This window comes from Eublepharis macularius, chromosome 5 (genome assembly GCF_028583425.1).
Source record: "Eublepharis macularius isolate TG4126 chromosome 5, MPM_Emac_v1.0, whole genome shotgun sequence".
Taxonomy (NCBI): domain Eukaryota; kingdom Metazoa; phylum Chordata; class Lepidosauria; order Squamata; family Eublepharidae; genus Eublepharis; species Eublepharis macularius.
This window is the reverse complement of record NC_072794.1, coordinates 15687384-15707585: the sequence shown is the minus strand read 5'-3', so window position 1 is coordinate 15707585 and position 20202 is coordinate 15687384.

Genomic DNA, 20202 nt, shown 5'->3' with positions numbered 1-20202 from the left:
CTTTCTTTCTGCGGCGGGGAGAGGGCAGAGGAGGAGCCGAGGGTGGGGCCTGCCCGCGGCCTGGAAGCATTGTGGCCAACTTGTCATCTTGGGAAAGTTAATGATTCCGAGCAGCCCGACCGCTGCCTCGCGCGTCTCGCGGCCTTTGCGCTCCGGCTGGTGACCCTTGGGGTCCCTTGTACACGTCTGTCTCTCTCTGCATTGGGAATCCTGTCATCTGCACGTCTGATGGGCATCGAGATTCGGATTTAGAATCTCAGTGAGATTCTTGCCAGCCTCCAGGTGGGGTGTGGGCCTCAGAGATCAGTTCCTTTGTGGAGGGGTGGGGATGGCTGCTTTGGAGGGTAGATTCTATGGCATTATACTGCACTGAGATCCCTTCCCAAACTCTGCCCTCCGGGGCTTCACCCCCAAATCTCCAGGAATTCCCCAACCTGGAGCTGGCAAGCCTAAGGAATGAAAATGCACCATCAGTGTATATCATGATCATAAATATATTTATTGACTTCATTTATATTACACTTTTTCCCTCAGCGGGGATCCAAAGTGGCTCACATCCTTCTCTTTTCCATTTTATCCTCACAACAGCCCTGTGAGGTACAAGCTTCAGGTACAGTAGTACCTTAAATCAAAAAGAGTCCAGTAGCACCTTTAAGACTAACCAATTTTATCGTAGCATAAGCTTTCGAGAATCAAGTTCTCTTCCTTAAAGACCGACTAGATTTCAAGAGTATGAACTCTCAAAAGCTTATACCCGAGAAATCTAGGTGGTCTTCAAGGTGCTATTAGACCCGAATCTTGCTCTTCTACTGCAGACCAACAAGCCTACCCACCTGAAACTATCCTGTGAAGCAGGGCCGGATCTACAGTTGCCAGCGCCCAGGGCAACCGTAGTCAGTTTCTACGCACGCGCTATGCGTGATGACGTCACGCCCATGACATCATCACACTGGGGCGCCCCGCAGCCGGCAAGCTGGCCGCCCCTTGTCCTGGGGAAAGGCAAAAGGCAACGCGGGTGGCTGGGAGGCCGCCCGCGCCGTTCACCTTTCCCCAGGCGCGCTCCCGGGGCTGGCAGCGCGCTCCTGGGGCTGGCAACTACACCCGACGCCCCCCTCTTTGGCAGTGCCGGAGGCAGACTACCCCCCCTGCCCCTCCCCATCGATCCGGCCCTGCTGTGAAGTAGCTTATTTTATTATTCTATTTGTGTCATTTATAGTCCACCTTTTCACTTAAGACTCTAGGCGGATTACACAGTGTGAGATGAGTACGGTCAATTTCAAGGACATTTCCATAAACCCCGTAAAAATTCTGTCAAGAAAATGTCCTGATGTGACGTCCCCGCATAGGTCAGTAATGACTCAGTGCTTGCACAGGAGGACTACCTTTACCTTTTCCATAAACAATGCCATAGGGTAAATAACCACAATTTTACAAAGTGTATCGTCCTTAACTCATTAGCGAAGCATCTGAGAGCCCCTCCCTACAATACAAAAGCTTTTTTGAATAATTTGGTTTTGCATCGTTTGTGGAAAGCTAAGAGAGTGGGGGCTCTCCTGACCTCAGGAATTCAGCTTAGGCTGAATTCCTTGTTACTAGCCCAAGAACACCCAGCTACACACTCCTGGCCTAATCTACCTCACAGGAATGAAGAAGGTAACTTAATTTTTTCCCCCATAATGCCTCTTGGGCATTATGGGAGAGGGGACCTGGAAGCAGAGGTACCGTTTTGGCCCTTTCTTATTGGTACTCCCTACCTGCCTGTAGCAGCTTGCTTTCACCCACGATGGTAGGCAGGTGACCTGAAGCTGGTGGCACAAATCCTGTCGGGATGTGGCAGACCCCAGAGGTGATGGGAGGGCTTGGAGAAGCTGTTTAAAGAGCCAGTGTGGTCTGGTGGTTAAAGTGCTGCGCTAAGATGTGGGAGAGTGAGGTGGTGAGACAGAAGCATGGAGGCAAGGTCCATCAAAGGCTGCTAGGGGGTCTTCCACAATCAGAAGCAGTCAACCTCTGAAATCCAGTGGTAGGAGGCAACGTTGCAGGAAGGTCTTGGCTTCTGATCCTTGTATGTTGGCCTTCTAGGCAACTGATTGACTGCTGTGAAAAACAGGATGCTGTACCAGATGAACTACTGGTGTGATCCAGCAGGGCTGTTCTTATGTTTCGCTGTGAAGTTCACTGGCTGGCCTTGGCCCAATTACTGTCTCTTGTAACCCACCCCACAGGGATGTTGTGAGGTTAAACTGAGGAAGGGAGACCCAGGTGTGCTGCCCTGAGCTTCCCAGAGGAAGGTAGGGTTGCCAGCCTCCAGGTAGTGGCTGGAGATCTTCCTGGAATTACAACTAGTCTCCAGGCCACAGAGATCAGTTCACCTGGAGAAAATGGCTACTTTGGGGGGTGGACTCTATGGAATTATGCCATGCCAAGGTCCTTTCCCTCCCCAAACACCACTTTCTCCAGGTTTCACACCCCAGATCCCCAGGAATTTCCCAACTTCGAGCTGGCAACCCTAGAAGAAGGGCAAGATAAAAATGAATTGGATAGATAAACTGGTTGAGAAATTAGTTACATCTTTCATTTATATTCCACTTTCCTCCTCAGTGGAGGTCCATTAGTTTGTCTAGTCCACTTTTCAAGCTGTGTTAAGCCAATGCCTGTATCTGGAGGCAGAGTTCCATAAGCTTACATATTACATTTTGTATAATTTATTGACTTCATTTGTACTCCACTTTTCTCCCCATTGGGCCCCCAAAATGATGTATGTTGTTCTACTCCATTTCATCCTCACAACAGCCCTGTGAGATAGGCCAGGCTGGGAGCACGTGACTGACCCGAGGTCACACAGCAAGCTTCCATGGCAGAGTGGGGATTTGAACTCGGGTCTGCAAAATCATAGTCTGGCACTCTAACCATTACACCACACAGCCATTGATCAGCATTAAAGCAAGGCTGGTGGCCTGACAGGGCCGGCATACATGGGAGACCAAGGAAGACGAAGGAGACGAAGGCGACCGGAAGAGGCAGCGTTCCCATTCCAACCATGTATGCTTAGAAGGGGGTTGTGCCCAAGAAGTGGGAGAAGAGGTTGTCACCCAGGTGTTACGGGAAAGGAGGGGTTCCAGGCATAAGGGCAGCAAGCAGCAAAGGGCAGTTCTTCAACACAGCAGGAACTCTGTGGCATTAGACGGCAGTTCTGGGGTAAGGCGCAGCAAGGAGGGAAACAGCAGAGTCAGTAACAATACAGGAGCCAACCTTCCTAGCTCAGCAGGGCAGCTCTGTTCAGAATACTTGGACACACTCATATCACACATGGCAAGAACGGGGAAAACCCACCGGCCGCACCCTGGCAGCAGCCTTTGGAATGGGAAGGATGCATCATCGCTCTTCAGGTTCAGAGAACTTTCCAGCCCTCTCTCGCCTTCGTCGGCCCGCAGCCTCCACAGAAGATGGCCACAAAGTTCTCCTCATTCTCCTAGGACGCTGCTTTAATGTCCTTGAGCTGCTTAGATACACATGCCCTTTTAAGCAAACTTCCTCGCAGGCTTCTTGTTTCTTTTCTGGCAATAAGTTCTTCATCCAAAGCTGCCCTCTACTGAGTCAGGCCACTGGCTCCTGACCAGCAGCAGCACGGCAAGAAATCTCCATAGATCTGGCCAGAGAAAGGTCAGGCCCAGTTCTGCCTCTTGGACTGGAGAGTGACCTTAAGACCTGTGGCCCACAAAGCAACTGCTCTAACCACTGGGCTTGGGATCCTTCTTCATCTGCCTTCTGCTGAGCCAGGCTCTTATTCCATCTAGTAGCCAATGAGCCACAGAGCAGCGAGAGGTCCTCCCCAGCACCTGAGCTCCAGTAACTGGAGATGCTGGGATACTGAACCTGAGACTTTCTGCTTGAAAAACTGATGCTTTACCACACTTAGCCATGAGTCCTTGTGTTTGCTGACAACGCTATAATAAAATAGTGGCTTTTCTTTATTATCATCATTATTCATTGTTCTTTTCTTGGAGACCCTTTCTGTTAAAAGCCAGGGTACGAAATGGCGCAATCCAGCCATTAGTCAATTGTCAAATTAAACAAAAGGATATAGGGTAAGCCACTGGAAAAGTAAGAGATGGGATCAGCCAAGGCACAAAAGGAAAAGAAGCATGGGTGGCTGACTGAGTTACACACACACACACACACATTCCACCTCCGGCACATGGCCCTGTAGGAGTGGGATGCTATTGAGCCGGAGCTGCACGCAATTCCGTTTTTTTTCTTCCTTCCCACATTTGGCCTTTAAGATCACTGGGTAAAAGTTCGCACCCGATGAACTTGAATGAATTCCTCCAGCCCCGCCACACTGGTTGGGCTTTTACGTCACAGAGGGGAGAGAAGTTTCCTTGTGGCTGGATTGCACGAGACCAAGCGAGTGGGTAGAAAGGATGAGGAGCTTATCACAATGCAACAGAGGTACAAAAGCCGCACACTTACATACACCCCATATCAAGATGGCCAGAAATTCCAAACCATATAAAGTCCAAATAGTTCAGGGAGAAGAATGGAAGCCACGATTTCATTGGAGTCAAGGGTTGTATGGTCTGTAGGGCTGTGATCTATGCACACATTTTGCAGGCACCGTGTGAACAGTTTTAAGTTGAGCACGGGTGTGTTGGCCCATCTCTAGCTTAGACCTGTTATCAGTGTCAAGCTTCTTACATATAATAGGTGAAATAAGAGATATAAAGAACAGCATGCCTCTGAGCGTATGAAGGACAGTCTGAGTCACTATTTTTCCAGGATCCTGTGAACATAAAAAGAGTCCTTCTGCATCAGAACCACGTCTATCTAATCCAGCATCTTTCACAGTGGTTAACAAGAAATACACAAGCAGTGCATGAATGTAATAGCCCCCCCCTGTTGCCCCCCAGTATATTTTGAAAGCTAGACTGCCTCTGAATGTGGAGGTATCATTATTTATTTATTTATTTATTTTATCATATTTATATTCCGCCCTCCCCGCAAGCAGGCTCAGGGCGGATAACAGACATCCTATATTATATCATTAACAGACATCCTATATTGACTTAGGTGTCCCTTTTTTATCCTACCCTTCTTCCAGGGAACTCTGGGCAGCGTACATTCCCCTCCTCCTTTATCTCCACAACAACCTTGCGAGTCACCAAGATCATGAACTTCGGGAGCACATTTGAACCTCACTGAAACCGTACTATTCAAAGACATTAACAGAAGTTCCACAAATGTTTATACAATCACGAAAACCCCACTTATTAATTCTTGGAGACCACGGAATAATCTCGATATAAATAGGGCTGTTCAAATATTATGTCGTTTTGTTTGTTTTCCAAATAGATGTTTTCCCTTGGTGTTCTAGTAAGTCAAAAGCCACCTTGTTCTCTTCCTTTCTGTAATCATTGTTTTGAATTTATTCAGAAGATCTTGTTCTATACTGGGACGGAATGCCGTGTGTGTTTCTTACGCTGGCATCCCACCAACCTTTCCTTTGTTAGGCAGTGAGCTAGTTTAATAATCTAGATGGTTTCGTCAGTGGGAATCAATGGACTCTTGATAGCTGATAGTCTTGATAGTCTGATACCCATCAGAGCTGGGAGAAAATTGCTGCCCTCAAGCTGAGGGGAGAGGGATGCAGAGGTGGGGGAACACAGGTTTGAATGTTTCTGTCTTGAGTTTCCTGAAATCGGGAGTTCAGCTTTGCGGGGGGAGGGGGTGATCTCAAGTTGTTCCAAGGGATTTTTAGCTTGCTGATTTGCCTGCAAAGGGCTCTGTTTTTATATTAGTACATCAAGAAATTATAAACCTGAAGCGGTTCCCATCTTGCTGTAATCCTTGCAATAGTCCTGAAGGGTAGGGGCATGTTAATCTTCTCCATGGCTTGCCAGAAGGGCACCTTTGTAGCCAAAGGTGACTTTCGGATACTCAGCCATGTCAGAAAATACTCTGCAAGCCTCTTTTCATTCAAAGGACACCAAACTGCAAACCTCTAAGAGGATCACAACTCTCGACAGACCGGCAAAGCTTGGCATTATCTGAATAATTAAGAAAAAGAAAGATATTTTGAAAAAGACAGGCAAAGAACTTTTTTCTGCCTCTCCCAACATAACAGAAGTAGACTGGCAGCAGGGTATTTTGTAACAAGGCAGAGAAAATGAGAATCTGGATTTTCTCTTTAAAGAGTTGGGAAAGCCAGAGCACGTGAAAGAGTCCAGTAGCACCTTTAAGACTAACCAATTTTATTGTAGCATAAGCTTTCGAGAATCACGTTCTCTTCTCGAAAGCTTATGCTACAATAAAACTGGTTAGTCTTAAAGGTGCTACTGGACTCTTTTATTTTGCTACTACAGACTAACATGGCTAACTCCTCTGGATCCAGAGCACGTGGACTGTTTTAGCTCTTCCTCCTACCCAGAAGCCTCTTAAACAAGCAAATGCCGCTGACACCACTTTTTCTTCTGAATTAAAAACGGGAAGCCCAAAAGGTCAAGACTGCCCCTAGCACCACGCAGGGGCAGCTGGAGCTTTGTGGCTGCCAAGAAGAGTTTTCAGAACTTGCTACACTTTTTTGAAAAGGACCTTTCCTGTCATCTACTTCTCTAATCCCCTTTTGGCTCAGGGGCCTCTCCCTTCCATGAGGTTTGGCCATGCTGACTCAGGGTCCCTCTTTTGGGGGTATGACTAATGTTTCGAGCTGAAACAGCTGACCAAATCACTTTGGGGGATTCTGTCTGGTACCATTGCCTGGCCAAAGCCTTGTAAAGAGTGGTCCTCCTTCCTGTCAGGGTCAGGCCTCTTCCCCTCTCCGAATGCATAGTGTTTGAGCATCCTGGGTGCAGTCTACTTCATAAGTCTGCTGTAGCACAGTGGTTAAGTGGATTGACTGCGAATCAGCACTCTACTGGTTTGAATCCCACTACTGCCATGAGCTCAGTAGGTGGCCTTAGGTAAGCCTCTCAGCCCCAGCTTCCCAACTGTATTGTGGGGATAATAATAACACTAACTTGTTCACCGCTCTGGGTAAGGCACTTATCTGTCTAGATTAGTCTGTATATAATCTGTATATTAGATTAATCTGTATATAAGCACAACCATCCTGGCTACATCATGTGCTCCCTGTGTGTAATCTCTTCTTTTGCTTCTCCCTTTCCATCCTCATCACCTCTGCTTCACCCCCAATTCCTCTTCTTCCTCTCATCAATTACATCATTTTAGTATTCATTTATAATCTCCTTTCTCACTAGGACCCAAGGCACGTGGCAAGTATGATCACCTTCTTTTCAGGCAATCAGTAAGTGGATGAGAAAAAATGATTAACATTTGAATCTAACAGTAAGACAAAACGGTGTCGTTGGGCAGGGGGTGGGGGGACCAGAACAACTTAGGCAAACCTTCTCTTTAAGGCAACAAGACAATAACAGCTGTTACCCCACAGCTTTGCTCTTCCTACAAGAATGCCTTCCTGAACAATTGTTTTGCACATTCTCTGAAATAATAAAAAGTGTGGGGACATACCTAACATCCTCAGGTAACCTCCATGTGCAGAGGCAACGTACCATGGAGTACCAAATGCCAAAGGCAAAAAAATGAGGAACAACCACATGCACCATGCCTATGTTGGTGAGTTTCCAGAGATGGCCTGTTCCCTGGCGTTTAGCCCTTGACCAGCAACAAAGAACTATTGAAGAGGAAGTGAGTCCAGCCCCTTTCCCCAGAGGCTGTCACTTGCCAAATTCATGTAAACTTTTCCTAGTCCAGAAAGGTAGCAAAAGGGGAATGCAGCCATGCACTTGTGCTATAGTGGTTAAAGTGTAGGACTAGGATCTGGCAGACCCAAGTTTCAAGTCCCCACACTGGCATGGAAGATTGCCAGGTGACCTTGAGTCATACACACACTCTCAGCCTAACCGACCTCACAGGGTTGCCGGTGCCCAGGGCAACCCTAGTCTGACACCTGGCGCGCGCACACAGCATGCACACGCTCCCGGCACTGCGTAATGATGTCACTTCTGTGACATCATCATGCAGGGCGGAGCATGCCACCCGCGCAGTGCGCCGGCAGAGGCAGCATGGGGGGCTGGGAAGCCGCCTGCGCCATTCACCTCCCCGCAGGACAGGGGGCGGCCGGCTGCCCCCTGTCCTGCAGGGCAGGCGAATGGCGCGGGCGGCCTCCCAGCCCCCCACGCTGCCTTTTGCCTGCCCTGCAGGACAGGGGGCGCGTGGCAAGCCGGCCACCCCGTCCTGCGGTGTAGGAGAAAGGCAGCGTGGGGGGCTGGGAGGCTGCCCGCACTGCCGCCTGCACGCTGCTGGTAGCTGCTCCCAGTGCCCCCTCCCTGGCAGCGCTGGGGGCAGACTACCCCCCCCCTCGATCCAGCCCTGGTCGTGAGGATAAAATGAAGGAGAGAAGAATGATGGAAGCTGCTTTGGGTCCCCACTGGGGAGAGTGGTGGCATATAAATAAAGCAAATAAATAAACATCTGAACGAATAAGTTTCAAGAAGAACAGGAAGGGGATGGAGTGCACGTTAAGCTTGGCCACAGCGCATTCCTGGCTTTTGAAGATGGCTGCACCACTGCAAATACTCCTTGTTTGGGCAACACCTGGATCAATTTCCCCATGTGCTCAGTGGATGGGCCAGCCAGGGCTACCTCTGCTTGCTCAATGGGATTGTCAAACCTCGGTTTCCATTGTTACACAACCTTTTCTTTACAAAGTCTGCAAGATAGCAGGAGTTCAATGCACTCATGCGCAGGAGCAAAGTGTCTGCCTGGGTTTTGAGCTGGATCTAGCCATTCACTCGTGTACTTCCAACAGAACCATACCCCCTACCCAGGACTTTTTTTCTGGGAAAAGAGGTGGTGGAACTCAGTGGTGGAACTCAGGACCACACAATGACATCACTTTGGGTCAGCTGGAACAAGGCCGGAGTTTTTTAAAGTTTAAATCGCCCTCGGAGAAAATGGTCACATGGCCGGTGGCCTCACCCCCTGATCTCCAGACAGAGGGGAGTTTAGATTGCCCTCCATGCCAGTGGCGCAGAGGGCAATCTAAACTCCCCTCTGTCTGGAGATCAGGGGGCGGGGCCACCGGTCATGTGACCATTTTCAAGAGGTGCCGGAACTCCGTTCCACTGCGTTCCACTGCGTTCCAGCTGAAAAAAAGCCCTGCCCCTACCTGTCTTATTAACTTGAGATAGCCCCGATTTTTTGCTCTCCCATCCTTGATCAGTCACTGCCCTGATCTGTGGAGGCAGGGGCACAGAGAGACCCTTGTTATTTTTAATGTGGGTTAGCAGTCATTGATGCAGGACTTGGCTACCTCCAATCATTAGGGGGAGAGAGTGGATGCATTCCAGGTATACACACCCATTGCTACCGTTGGAGGATATTTCAGTCGATTGTTGACTCCCTTTGGGGACATTTCTGCTTTCCTGATATGTCTTTAAACAGAACTACAGTCCTGGTTTTAACTATTTGGAAAACAGGGCTGCAAAGCAAGAGAAGATAAGCTGCCACAACCAGCAGCAGGAGCAGGATCCAAACATGGGGCAAGAAAATTGATGGTGTTGGGGGGTCAAGCCAGACTGCAAGTCCATGCCCATGATACTGTTTCTATTGCTGCAGAAATAAATACAGCTTTTCTTTCTCTATTCCTGAAATGGTATTACAAGACAGGCTCCTGTGCACTGCTAACCTGCAGAACCGATGCTTAGGGCATCGGTAGGTGGGTGAGCCTATGAAAATCAGAACGTTAGCTGCACGTTCCTTTTCTCCCAGCTGCAAAAAACGGGAGGGGAGGGGTCCTGCAGATAAATCGCAAAACCAAAAAAGGATGAGAGCACAAGACATCCTCAGCCACTCCAGCGCATGAAACGCCATGCACGGCTCTCCTTTGTTCTCGGCCTTGGGGGAGGTTATGCAAGTCCTCCCATCTTCCTTTCCACCCTCCCACTCACGTTGATGCTCCGGGGTTACTGTGCGAAAGGTCACTGGCAGCCAGAAGCCAAGAAAGACAAGGTCTGCCGGGAGAGGGGGGAGCGATTATGGGTAGCAGCCCTTCCAGCTGTGGCACTCTCAATTGGAAACACATGTGCCTCCCGTGGAGGATCATAGCTTGCCATGCGCCAGTGGAGCCGAGCAAAATCCTCTAGACCCCTCCCCACTCTTCTCTTGGGTTCGGAAAGACTACACATGAAATGCCTGCCGTGGATCATGGCAGCCCGGAAAGGAAACAATTGCCTCTGAGACTGAGGCCTTCCAGCATCTTTTCAGAGCAGACCCTAGCCATGACTGCAGCTGTGTGTCAGAGGGGATGCCAAGTAGACGAAAGGATTGTGCAGAGGGCTTCCAGAGGATGTGGGGTGGGGGACAATTCCCCAAATGGGGCTTGAAAGCCGCTGCCACTGATCTGGGAGCATGCTGCTGGGCCTCTTGGACCCGATACTGTCTAGCTGAGAGCCAAGCTACAAGTGACGCCTGACACAGGTTGGACGCTTGTCAGCTTCCCTCAAGTTTTGATGGGAAATGTAGGCGTCCTGGTTTTACAGCTTGGCTCTCCATTACAGCTGCAAGACCAGGATGCCTACATTTCCCATCAAAACTTGAGGGAAGCTGACAAGTGTCCAATCTGTGTCAGGCATCACTTGTAGGTTGGCTCTTTAAGATCAGGTCACTCATACCTTTCTCCCCCACGGGAACCCAAAGCAGCTCACATCGGTCTCTTCAATTTTATCCTCACCCTGTGAGGAAGGTTAGGCTGAGGGCACGTGGCTGGCCACAGGTCACCAAGCAAGCTTCCAGGGCAGAGTGAAGATTCAAACTCAAGTCATCTTATTCCGGAGAACTGGTTCAGGGCTCTGCTCAAGCCTTCCTTCTCTGCTCCCAGGCACTGGAGACTTTTTTTGGGCAAGTCTCTTTGAGGCATCAACCGGTCCAATCCTGCCTCTTTGACCCAGGGCAAAGCAGGGCCAAACTTTTATTTTCCTGAGGTTAGAAGACGCCTTATTCATTGCATCATGAAGTCAGCAGGGGCGGGGCTGGTTCTGGCGCTGACAGCAGGCACTTTGCCGCAAAGATCTCTCCAACGGTGGCACAGGATCTGTTGTGATGGGGTAGCAGTCAGTGACAGGAGGGCTTTTGGACTCTGATTTATTTAAACGGGAAGAAAAACACATTTATTGAGACACAATTTAGCAATCTGGCCAACTTAAAAGAAGAGCTTTGCCCTGGGACCATTTAGAAATTCAAAATCCTGGCACATATCAAACCTACCACAGATGCTGTCATATCCCCATGGTTCTTCCTTCAGGCGATTTCCGAGGAAATGTTAGAATTGCACAATCAGGGGTGGTGCTGAAGAATTTTGGAGCTGGAGGGGTTGTTCACAGCTATAGGCCTACATAGCAAGCAAACATCTTGTGTGTTGGATGGGGAGGGGAAGAGAACGGAAAAAGCATCTTCAAAAAGTTTTTGCACCTCTAGATTTTAAAAAGGGATGTGCCCGTTTGATGAGGTCCCATGGAATCCTTTCTCTCCCTAATGGAATTACACTCCCCTGGCTCTGGGGCTTCCTGATCTGGATTTGCTCACCCCGTCCTCTGGCTGGAAGACACTATTACATTCACAAGCTTACGGTGGCAGTAGCTATGGTACTCCAAGTCCATAGGAATACACTGGTGCCACAGTCTCGCAACTTCTTGTCTTTCTCAGGAGAGGATGGCGTCGGACCGGCGAATACCAACTAAGTTATCAGCAGTGAAAGATCGTCTCATAGCAGCTTTTGACAAGTCTTTGTATTTGTCCTCACACAGTCTGGAGATCGCCTCAAGTTTCTGTGCTCGTTCTTTACTAAGGGGCTCCAGCAGAAAGCTCAGGTTGTCGTCGCTGCAGGGGTTGTATACATGCATGCTAAATATATGCTCCTCCTTTGGGCACATAGTGCAAGCTGCTACCACGCATTGCAGTACACCAGTGCATGCGCAACGCTTTCTGATGCACCCTTCTTCCTCCGCCTGGCAAATAATCGTGGCCCTCCAAATTCACTTGCTCATTCTGACTGCTGTGAAGGTCACCCATGCGCAAACGTTTGCCCCCAAATCACACACAGCCATTGGACAAGCATATGATCCATACTACCACCATTAAGTGCTCAAGTTAGGAGTTTCAGACTTGGGTGCCATCAGGGCTTTTTTTCTGGGAAAAGAGGTGGTGGAACTCAGTGGGTTGCCCTCGGAGAAAATGGTCACATGGCTGGTGGCCCCGCCTCCTGATCTCCAGACAGAGGGGAGTTTAGATTGCCCTCTGCCCCGCTCAGCAGAGTGGGAGGGCAATCTAAACTCCCCTCTGTCTGGAGATCAGGGGGCAAGGCCACCAGCCATGTGACCATTTTCAAGAGGTTCCAGAACTCCGTTCCACCGCGTTACAGCTGAAAAAAAGCCCTGGGTGCCATCAATATGCAGATGACACCCAGTTGTATCTGATGATGGACAGCTGGCCCGATTCAACTCCTCCTGATGTCCTGGAGCATGCTTTTGAACCTGTGACTGTATGGTTAAAGCAGAGTCGACTGAAATGGAATCCTACGAAGATGGAGGTCCTGCACTTGAGCCGTGGGTGTTTAGGCTTGGTTCCCAACCCTTGATGGGGCACCACTCATGCCATTTCCAAAGGTTAGGAGCTTGGGGGTGATCCTGGATGCTTCTCTGACAATGGAGGTACAGGTCGCAATGGTTGCCAGGTCCTCTTTCTTTCATCTACAGCAGACCAGGCAGCTTGCCCTTACTTTTCGACCCGCAACTTAACTACAGTGATCCAGGCAACGGTCACCTCTAGATTGGATTACTGTAACTTGCTCTACACGGGGCTTCTCTTGAGTTTGGTCCGGAGGTTACAGCTGGTTCAAAATGCAGCTGCGCATGTTATGGTAGGAGTACCAAGTGGAGTACACATGACACCTATACTGCATCAGCTGCAATGGCTACCAGTGGAATACCGGATCAGATTCAAGGTTTTGGTATTAACCTATAAAGCCCTATATGGACTGGGACCGACCTATCTGTGGGACCACCTCTCCCTATACATGCCCCAGAAGATGCTTCAGTCAGCAGAAAAACAGCTATGGGTGGTTCCTGGACCCAGGGAGGCCCGCCTTGCCTCAACCAGAGCCAGGGCCTTTTCGGTCCTGGCACCAACCTGGTGGAACTCTCTGTGTATTGAGACCAGGGCCTGGCAGGATTTGCTATCTTTCTGCAAGGCCTGTAAGACAGAGATGTTCCACCAGGCATATGGGCCGATTCCAGATGACTAACCTTAAGGCGCTTCATGCCGTCCTCTTCCGGATCGCGACAGGGAAAATGCAAAAAATCGCGTTTCCTCGCACAAGTTTTGCGCGTTGTCACGCAAAACTCGTGCGAGGAAACGCGATTTTTCGCATTTTCCCCGTCGCGATCAAGAAGAGGACGGCATGAAGCGCCTTAAGGTTAGGGCTGGGCCAGGCCACCGCTGACCTGGTAGGAGGAGAAGAAGAGAAGGCAAAGGATCTAAACCTTCCCCCATTTGGTTGTCCACCATCCTGTTTTAATCTTGTTTTAATTTCTGTTTTTAATTATCTTAGCATTGACTGCTGCCATCTTATATTTTTCTATGACGATTGTATTTTTATCATGTTTTACTGATTTTATGGAAGATGAAACTGTTATCATGTTTTAAATGATGAGATCCTCCCTGAGCCCGTTTGCGGGGAGGGCGGAATAAAAGTCAAACAAATTAAATAAATAAAGTTTAGGATCTCTCTAATAATTAAATAAGGAGGATTACCTCCTCCAGGAAGCAGAATCCATGTGCAGAAGAGATTGGAATGTTGCACTGGGATGGAGGAGACTGAAGTCAAATATCCACTCACCAGAGATGAATTTGAGTCAGTCACTTTCTCTCTCACACAGCCTCACTTTCCTCCCTGGGCTGTTAAGAAGATAAAATGACCCAGGCATCTGAACTCCTCGAAGGAAGGACAAAAATTAGAATGACACATTTGGGATTGGTTTAATACTACAGGCAGGATTTTAGATAAAGGGGATGAGACCAATTCACAGCAAAGAAATGGAATCTCCAGGGACAGGGACAGCATACCGGGGGCAAAAACCCAGGATGTAATTGTCACCGGTATGCCCTGCTTGCAACCAATCTAAATTTTGCAAGAAACATTTTTTTCTCAAGGAGGGGTGCTTCAAACTATCACTTCTGTGGCCAGCTTTATATCAGCAGGGCTAGCAGAACATTTTTGTGACACTGCCAAGCAACAATGCAACATTGACAGTATGAAGCCCAGGACACGGATCTTTCTGATGGTAGGCATGAGATCTGCTGCAATGCGCTATACGCTGACAACAACAGGACAACTTGTGAATGCTATTTAAAACAACCCCCAAAATTAAAGTCTTTAAACAATACGGTGGTTCCAACAATGCCAATGTACCCCAGTTCCTAATATCTCAAGCTTTTGCCCTGGGCAACATGGTCCGGGGGACAGCAGTAGATAACAAACAATTATAAATAATTTTTTATATTTTACATGTGCAGAGTGCTAAAGTGCAGGTGCATACAGAATAAATATATATAAATAGAGTATGAAATGCTAATAGTAAAGAGATCTGTCAGTCCGTCAACAATTCCAAAATGTTCTGTATAATATCAACTGGTGGATGAAGAGTACGCAAAAGTGGGGAGAAAGCATCCCGCTTGTGATGTAAGTCAGACCATCAGTCCAAAGATGGAGCTGGACGTGCCAAAGGACACTCAGCCGACGGGCTTATGCGCAACTTTCCATTTCCCGTTTCGTTGTTACTTCTTCTTGGGCGTAATTCAATGGACTATGATGGAAATTATTGTACAAAATTAATTGTCTAAAATATTTTTTATAAACATAGCATCTTATACAGCAATTAATATTCATACTCACTGGTCACAAGCGTCTCTCCTCACACCAAGCGCAGTTGCAATTACAATAAAGCTGACAGGGGTTAGGTCTGTGCTATTGGCTTTGCCATGGAGACTCACAGTGCAATCCTACGGAGAATTACTCCAGTCTAAGGCCATTGACTTCAATGGGCTTAGACTGGAGTAACTCACCATAGGATTGCACTGTTAGGCTTCAATGGAACTTCCCTGTTCAGAGGCAGTCTACTTTCTAAATAGTTGCTGCTGGGGACAGAGGATGCAGTTGTCAGATGCCTACAGAAAACCCACAAGCAAGGCATGAAAACAACCGTTCACTGTCCGTCTTCTGTGCAGCCCCACATGGGACTGCGCCTGCGCAGGCCTGCCGACCGGATTTTTCTTTCTCGCAAACGTCCACTAGGGGCGCACGTCCGACCCAATGTGCATGCTCGGCCGTTTCCCGCCCGAGCGACATTGGGCGACGTCGCCCCCTTTCCCCTCAGTTTCTTCTTTGCCGCCGACCGGTAAAGACCTAGCTGTCCGCTTTTCTGAGGAAACTTTTTCTGAGGAAACTTTTTCTGAGGAAACTTTTTCTAGTGAAGATGTCTGAGAAGTCGCTTTTTAAGCGTTGTTCCACCTGTGCCACGAAGATGACGAGGACGGACGGTCACTCCGTGTGCCTCGAGTGCCTGGGAGAAGGGCACATCGTCGGTAAATGTGAGCACTGCCAACGGTTCACCCCGAAGGCGAGGGCTGAGAGGGCGAATAGGCTGAACGCCCTGTTGTGGAGAAGGGCGATGCGGGCGTCGGGGGCTCCGGGTACCCCGGGGGGACCTCCACCGGCTGTTGGGACGGTTGACACCCCCCCTGAGACGGAATCTGTCCGAAGGGCCGCTTCCACTTCGCGTTCCCGCTCGCCGGATCGCCGCCAAACCCAACACCCGACCCCGGATCCGAAGGAGGCTGCGAGTTCCGCGTCGGGTCGCAAGCGCTCCACTCCGCAGTCGGATCCGACTCGGAAGCGGCACCGTTCCAGGTCCCCGTCGAGGTCGGAACCGACCGCCACATCGGCTCCGAAGGTGCCGAGGACTTCATCGGATCCGAACATCCCGGCTGGGTCGGTTCCCAAACCGTCGGATCCGACTCCGACTCCGACGGCGTCGACTCCGAAGCCCACTGAATCGGCTCGCGCTGGGCTTGGTTCGAGGACGAGCTCTCGATCGGAACCGAAGGCTTCGGATCCGTTTCCCAAGTCACCAACCCCGGTTGACCGGAACCGAAGCTCCGATCCGACTTCAGCCTCCAAGGGCGAAAAGAAGTCGAAAAAGAAATCTAAACACCAACAGTCGACGTCGGTCCAGACGGAGGAGGTCCTCTGGGAGAAGCCCTCGACCCCGTCACCGCACCTGTCCTCTCCGCTGCACCACTCCACTGATGACGATGGTGGTCTGCCCGACGCTCCACCTAGGGCTGCCGAGACGTGGCATGCCGATGACTATATGGGAAGGGAGGACCGGCCTTATTGCCTTCCTCGGAGTGGCTATGATAGAGAGGGCTCCCTGTATGCCAGTTCTCCTTCCTTTGGCAGGGAGTATTGGGGTGACGCTCGCAGTGAGTTCTCCCACTATGATTCCCCCAGACATGTCTCACCTTATCACCGTGTGGAACCTTCTCAGGGCCCGAGTCCCAGCCCACCATCTGACCCGTCGCCAGATGACATCATCATTGGGACTGGTCGTGTATCACCCTCGGAGGACTACAGGCTCTATTCTGAGCAGATGGTCAGAATGGCCCGTTCTCTCGACATCGAGATATCTGCTGTGGATCCTAAGCCAAAGGACAAGATTTTACAATATGTCCAGTCCGGGAATCCTCCAACTATTGCTTTCCCATTCACCGAGGGCCTGGTAGAGATCGTTCACGACATCTGCGAGAAGCCGGCCTCTGTGTATCCAACATCCCGCAAACTGGAGGCCCTGTACAAGACACGGGATGATGGTTGTGCATACCTCTTTGCACACCCACCTCTTTCTTCCCTCATTACGGAGGAAATGCAGACCCGTCAACGCCAGGGGTCTTATGTGGTGCCCATTGACAAGGAAAGCAGGAAGCTCGATTCATTGGGCAAGAAATTGTACTCCTCTGCTGCCTTGACGCTGAAGATCTCCAACTATTCAGCCATCATGGGAGCATATCACATTTTCCTTTGGAACCGCATGGAGGCCTTTATGGAAAAGCTCCCTGCGGACCAGAGGGTGTTGGCAAAGGTGGTTCTTGATGAAGCCTTGCGCCTTTCTCGTCAACAGATAAATGCTGGCCGTGACACCGTTGACACCTCTGCCAGAACATTGGCCTCTTCCATCGTCCTCCGCAGGCATTCGTGGCTCCGCACGACTGCTCTACCCATCGAGACGCGGAATAAGGTGGAGAATCTGCCCTTTGAGGGTCCATCCCTGTTCTCATCCAAGACGGATGACTACCTCTCCCAAAAACGCAAAGATCGGCTGACAGCCCGTTCCTACGGCATCCTCCCAGCCAGACCATTTACCGAAAATCGGTTCCAGTATCGCCCTTCACAGGGCTATCGTGGTCGGCAACAGCGATACCAGCCGTATCCCCGTTATGGGTCCTACAGGCAATTCCAGCAGCCTGCAAGTTCCTTTCAGCGCCGGAGGCCTAGCTACCGCCCTCGTCGCGGTCAACAAGCCCACGATGCCAAAGAGTCAGCAACTCAGCTAAAGCAGTTCTGACTAGAATTCGAACAGTCTGTTGTGTTTGGAAACAGATTGGTTCAGTTTGCCTCTGCATGGGCAGAAATTACATCTGATAGTTGGGTTCTTAATATCGTTAAAGTTGGCTATAAAATTCAGTTTGATGTTTACCCAGTGTTGTCTCTTCCTGACCGCTCAACGCAATCCTCTTCTCATAACTTACAGGCTGAGGTTGTAGCGTTGCTAGATAAGGGGGCTGTGCGGGAGGTGCTCCCTCAGGACCCCCCTTTAGGCTTTTACTCCAGGATGTTCCTGGTAGACAAGAAGGATGGAGGGGTACGACCCATCTTAGACCTACGGGAACTGAATAAATTCGTTCTCGTCAAGAGGTTCAGGATGCTTACCTTGAACACGGTCCTCCAGTTAATGCCCGAGGACATGTGGTTCGCTGTCCTGGACCTCAAGGATACATATTTCCATATTGCCATCCATCCTGATCATCGGAAATTCCTTAGGTTCCTGTGTAACAATAGGGCCTACCATTACCAGGTCCTTCCTTTTGGTCTCTCAACAGCCCCACGAGTTTTTTCTAAGTGTATGGCTGTTGTAGTGGCTTATTTGAGGGAACAGGGTTGTACCATCTATCCCTATCTTGACGATTGGCTTCTAGCAGCTCCCTCTGCTGATGCACTCCTGGCCCAGATTCGTACAGTGATGCTCACCTGCTCCCGGTTAGGGCTTTTGGTTAATTTGCAAAAGTCTAACCTTACCCCGTCCAAGAGAATACTGTTTATCGGTATGGAATTGGATGGTGGTGTAAACAGAGGTTTTCTGCCCATGGAGCGTGCTTTAAGGATTGGCAGGATGGTGAACCTTTTTTCTAAGTGCAGGTTCCAATCCGTAACGGCTATCCAAAGGCTACTGGGCCTCATGGCCTCTTCTACGGCTGTCACCCCTATGGCCCGGTTGCACATGCGACCTCTCCAGCTGTGGTTCCTCTCGGTTCATGATTTTGAGCACGATTCCCAGAATAAACGGTATTCCATCCCCAGAGGGATTATCCGGGCCTTACGATGGTGGCTTGATGAGGCTAACCTCCTTGGGGGTGTTGCTTTTGGATCCATCCAGACCGAGATCACGATCTCGACTGATGCCTCCACGGTAGGATGGGGAGCCCAGTGTGGTGCCCTGAGGGCACATGGGGTTTGGTCAGAGCAGGAAAGGGAAGATCACATTAACCTGCTAGAATTGAGAGCTGTCCATTATGCCCTTATCGCTTTCGCAGACACACTGCAGCAGAAGGCGGTTCAGGTGCTCACAGACAATTGCACCACGATGTTCTACCTGAACAAGCAAGGGGGCACTACATCCAAGGCCCTCTGCGACGAGGCCGTTCGAATCTGGAACTGGGCCATGGACAGAGGCGTGTTCATTCAGGCGGTCCATATTCCCGGCACCACCAATGTGATCGCAGACAAACTGAGTCGGATGCGATTCGACAGCTACGAATGGACCGTAGCAGACAATTACCTGAACTCCATCTTTTTGGACTGGGGGTTTCCATACGTAGACCTCTTTGCGTCAGAAACCAACAAGAAGGCCCCACGGCCCACGGTTCTGCTCCAGGGGAGGGCTAGGTCACCGCTCCCTGGGGGACGCGTTCCAGATACGCTGGACAGGGCACCTGTTTTATGCCTTCCCTCCGTTCCCGCTGCTGTCTCGGGTCGTCAGCAAAATCCAGAGGGATGGGCCACATTTAATTCTGGTGGCCCCCTTCTGGCCCAGACAAGCATGGTTCCAACATGTCATGCAGCTTTCACAGGGGTCATATTATCGGTTCACTCTGAACCCGGACCTTCTGTCCGACAAAGGGGTTTGGTATCACGACCTACCCAAACTCAACCTCACTGCTTGGCACATTCGGGGACGGAGGGGATGTCTGACAGGGTAGCTGAAATTTTGCTGAATGCCCGTAGGGACACCACTCGCAGGTCATACGCAGCTAAATGGAAGCGTTTTGAGGCCTGGGCTGCGGCCAACGCAGTTAATGTTTGGGATTGCCAGTTGTCTTCTGTGTTTGAGTTCCTCCTGTCCCTAAAGGATGGGGGACTCTCTAGTTCCTCTATTAAAGTTTATTTGGCTGCCATTTCAGCCTTCCACCCTAAAATAGATGGGAAGACGGTGTTCTCCCACAGTTTGTCAAAGTCTTTTTTGAAAGGGTTGTACAATATGTTTCCACAGGTCAAGGAAATTGTTCCCCAATGGTCACTACAAGTAGTATTGGCGGGGCTTATGAAATCACCCTTTGAACCACTGGCCACCTGTGATTTGAAATGGTTATTCTGTAAGGTGGCCTTTTTGATAGCCATGACGTCTGCCCGTAGGGTTAGCGAGCTGGCTGCACTGAAGTGGGACCCTCCCTTTTTGAAGGTCCATCAGAATAAGGTGGTGCTGAGACCTGACCTTCGTTTTAGACCCAAAGTGTCCACGCAATTTCACACCTCACAGGACATTGTCCTACCTATCTTTTTTCCTGACCCTTCTGATA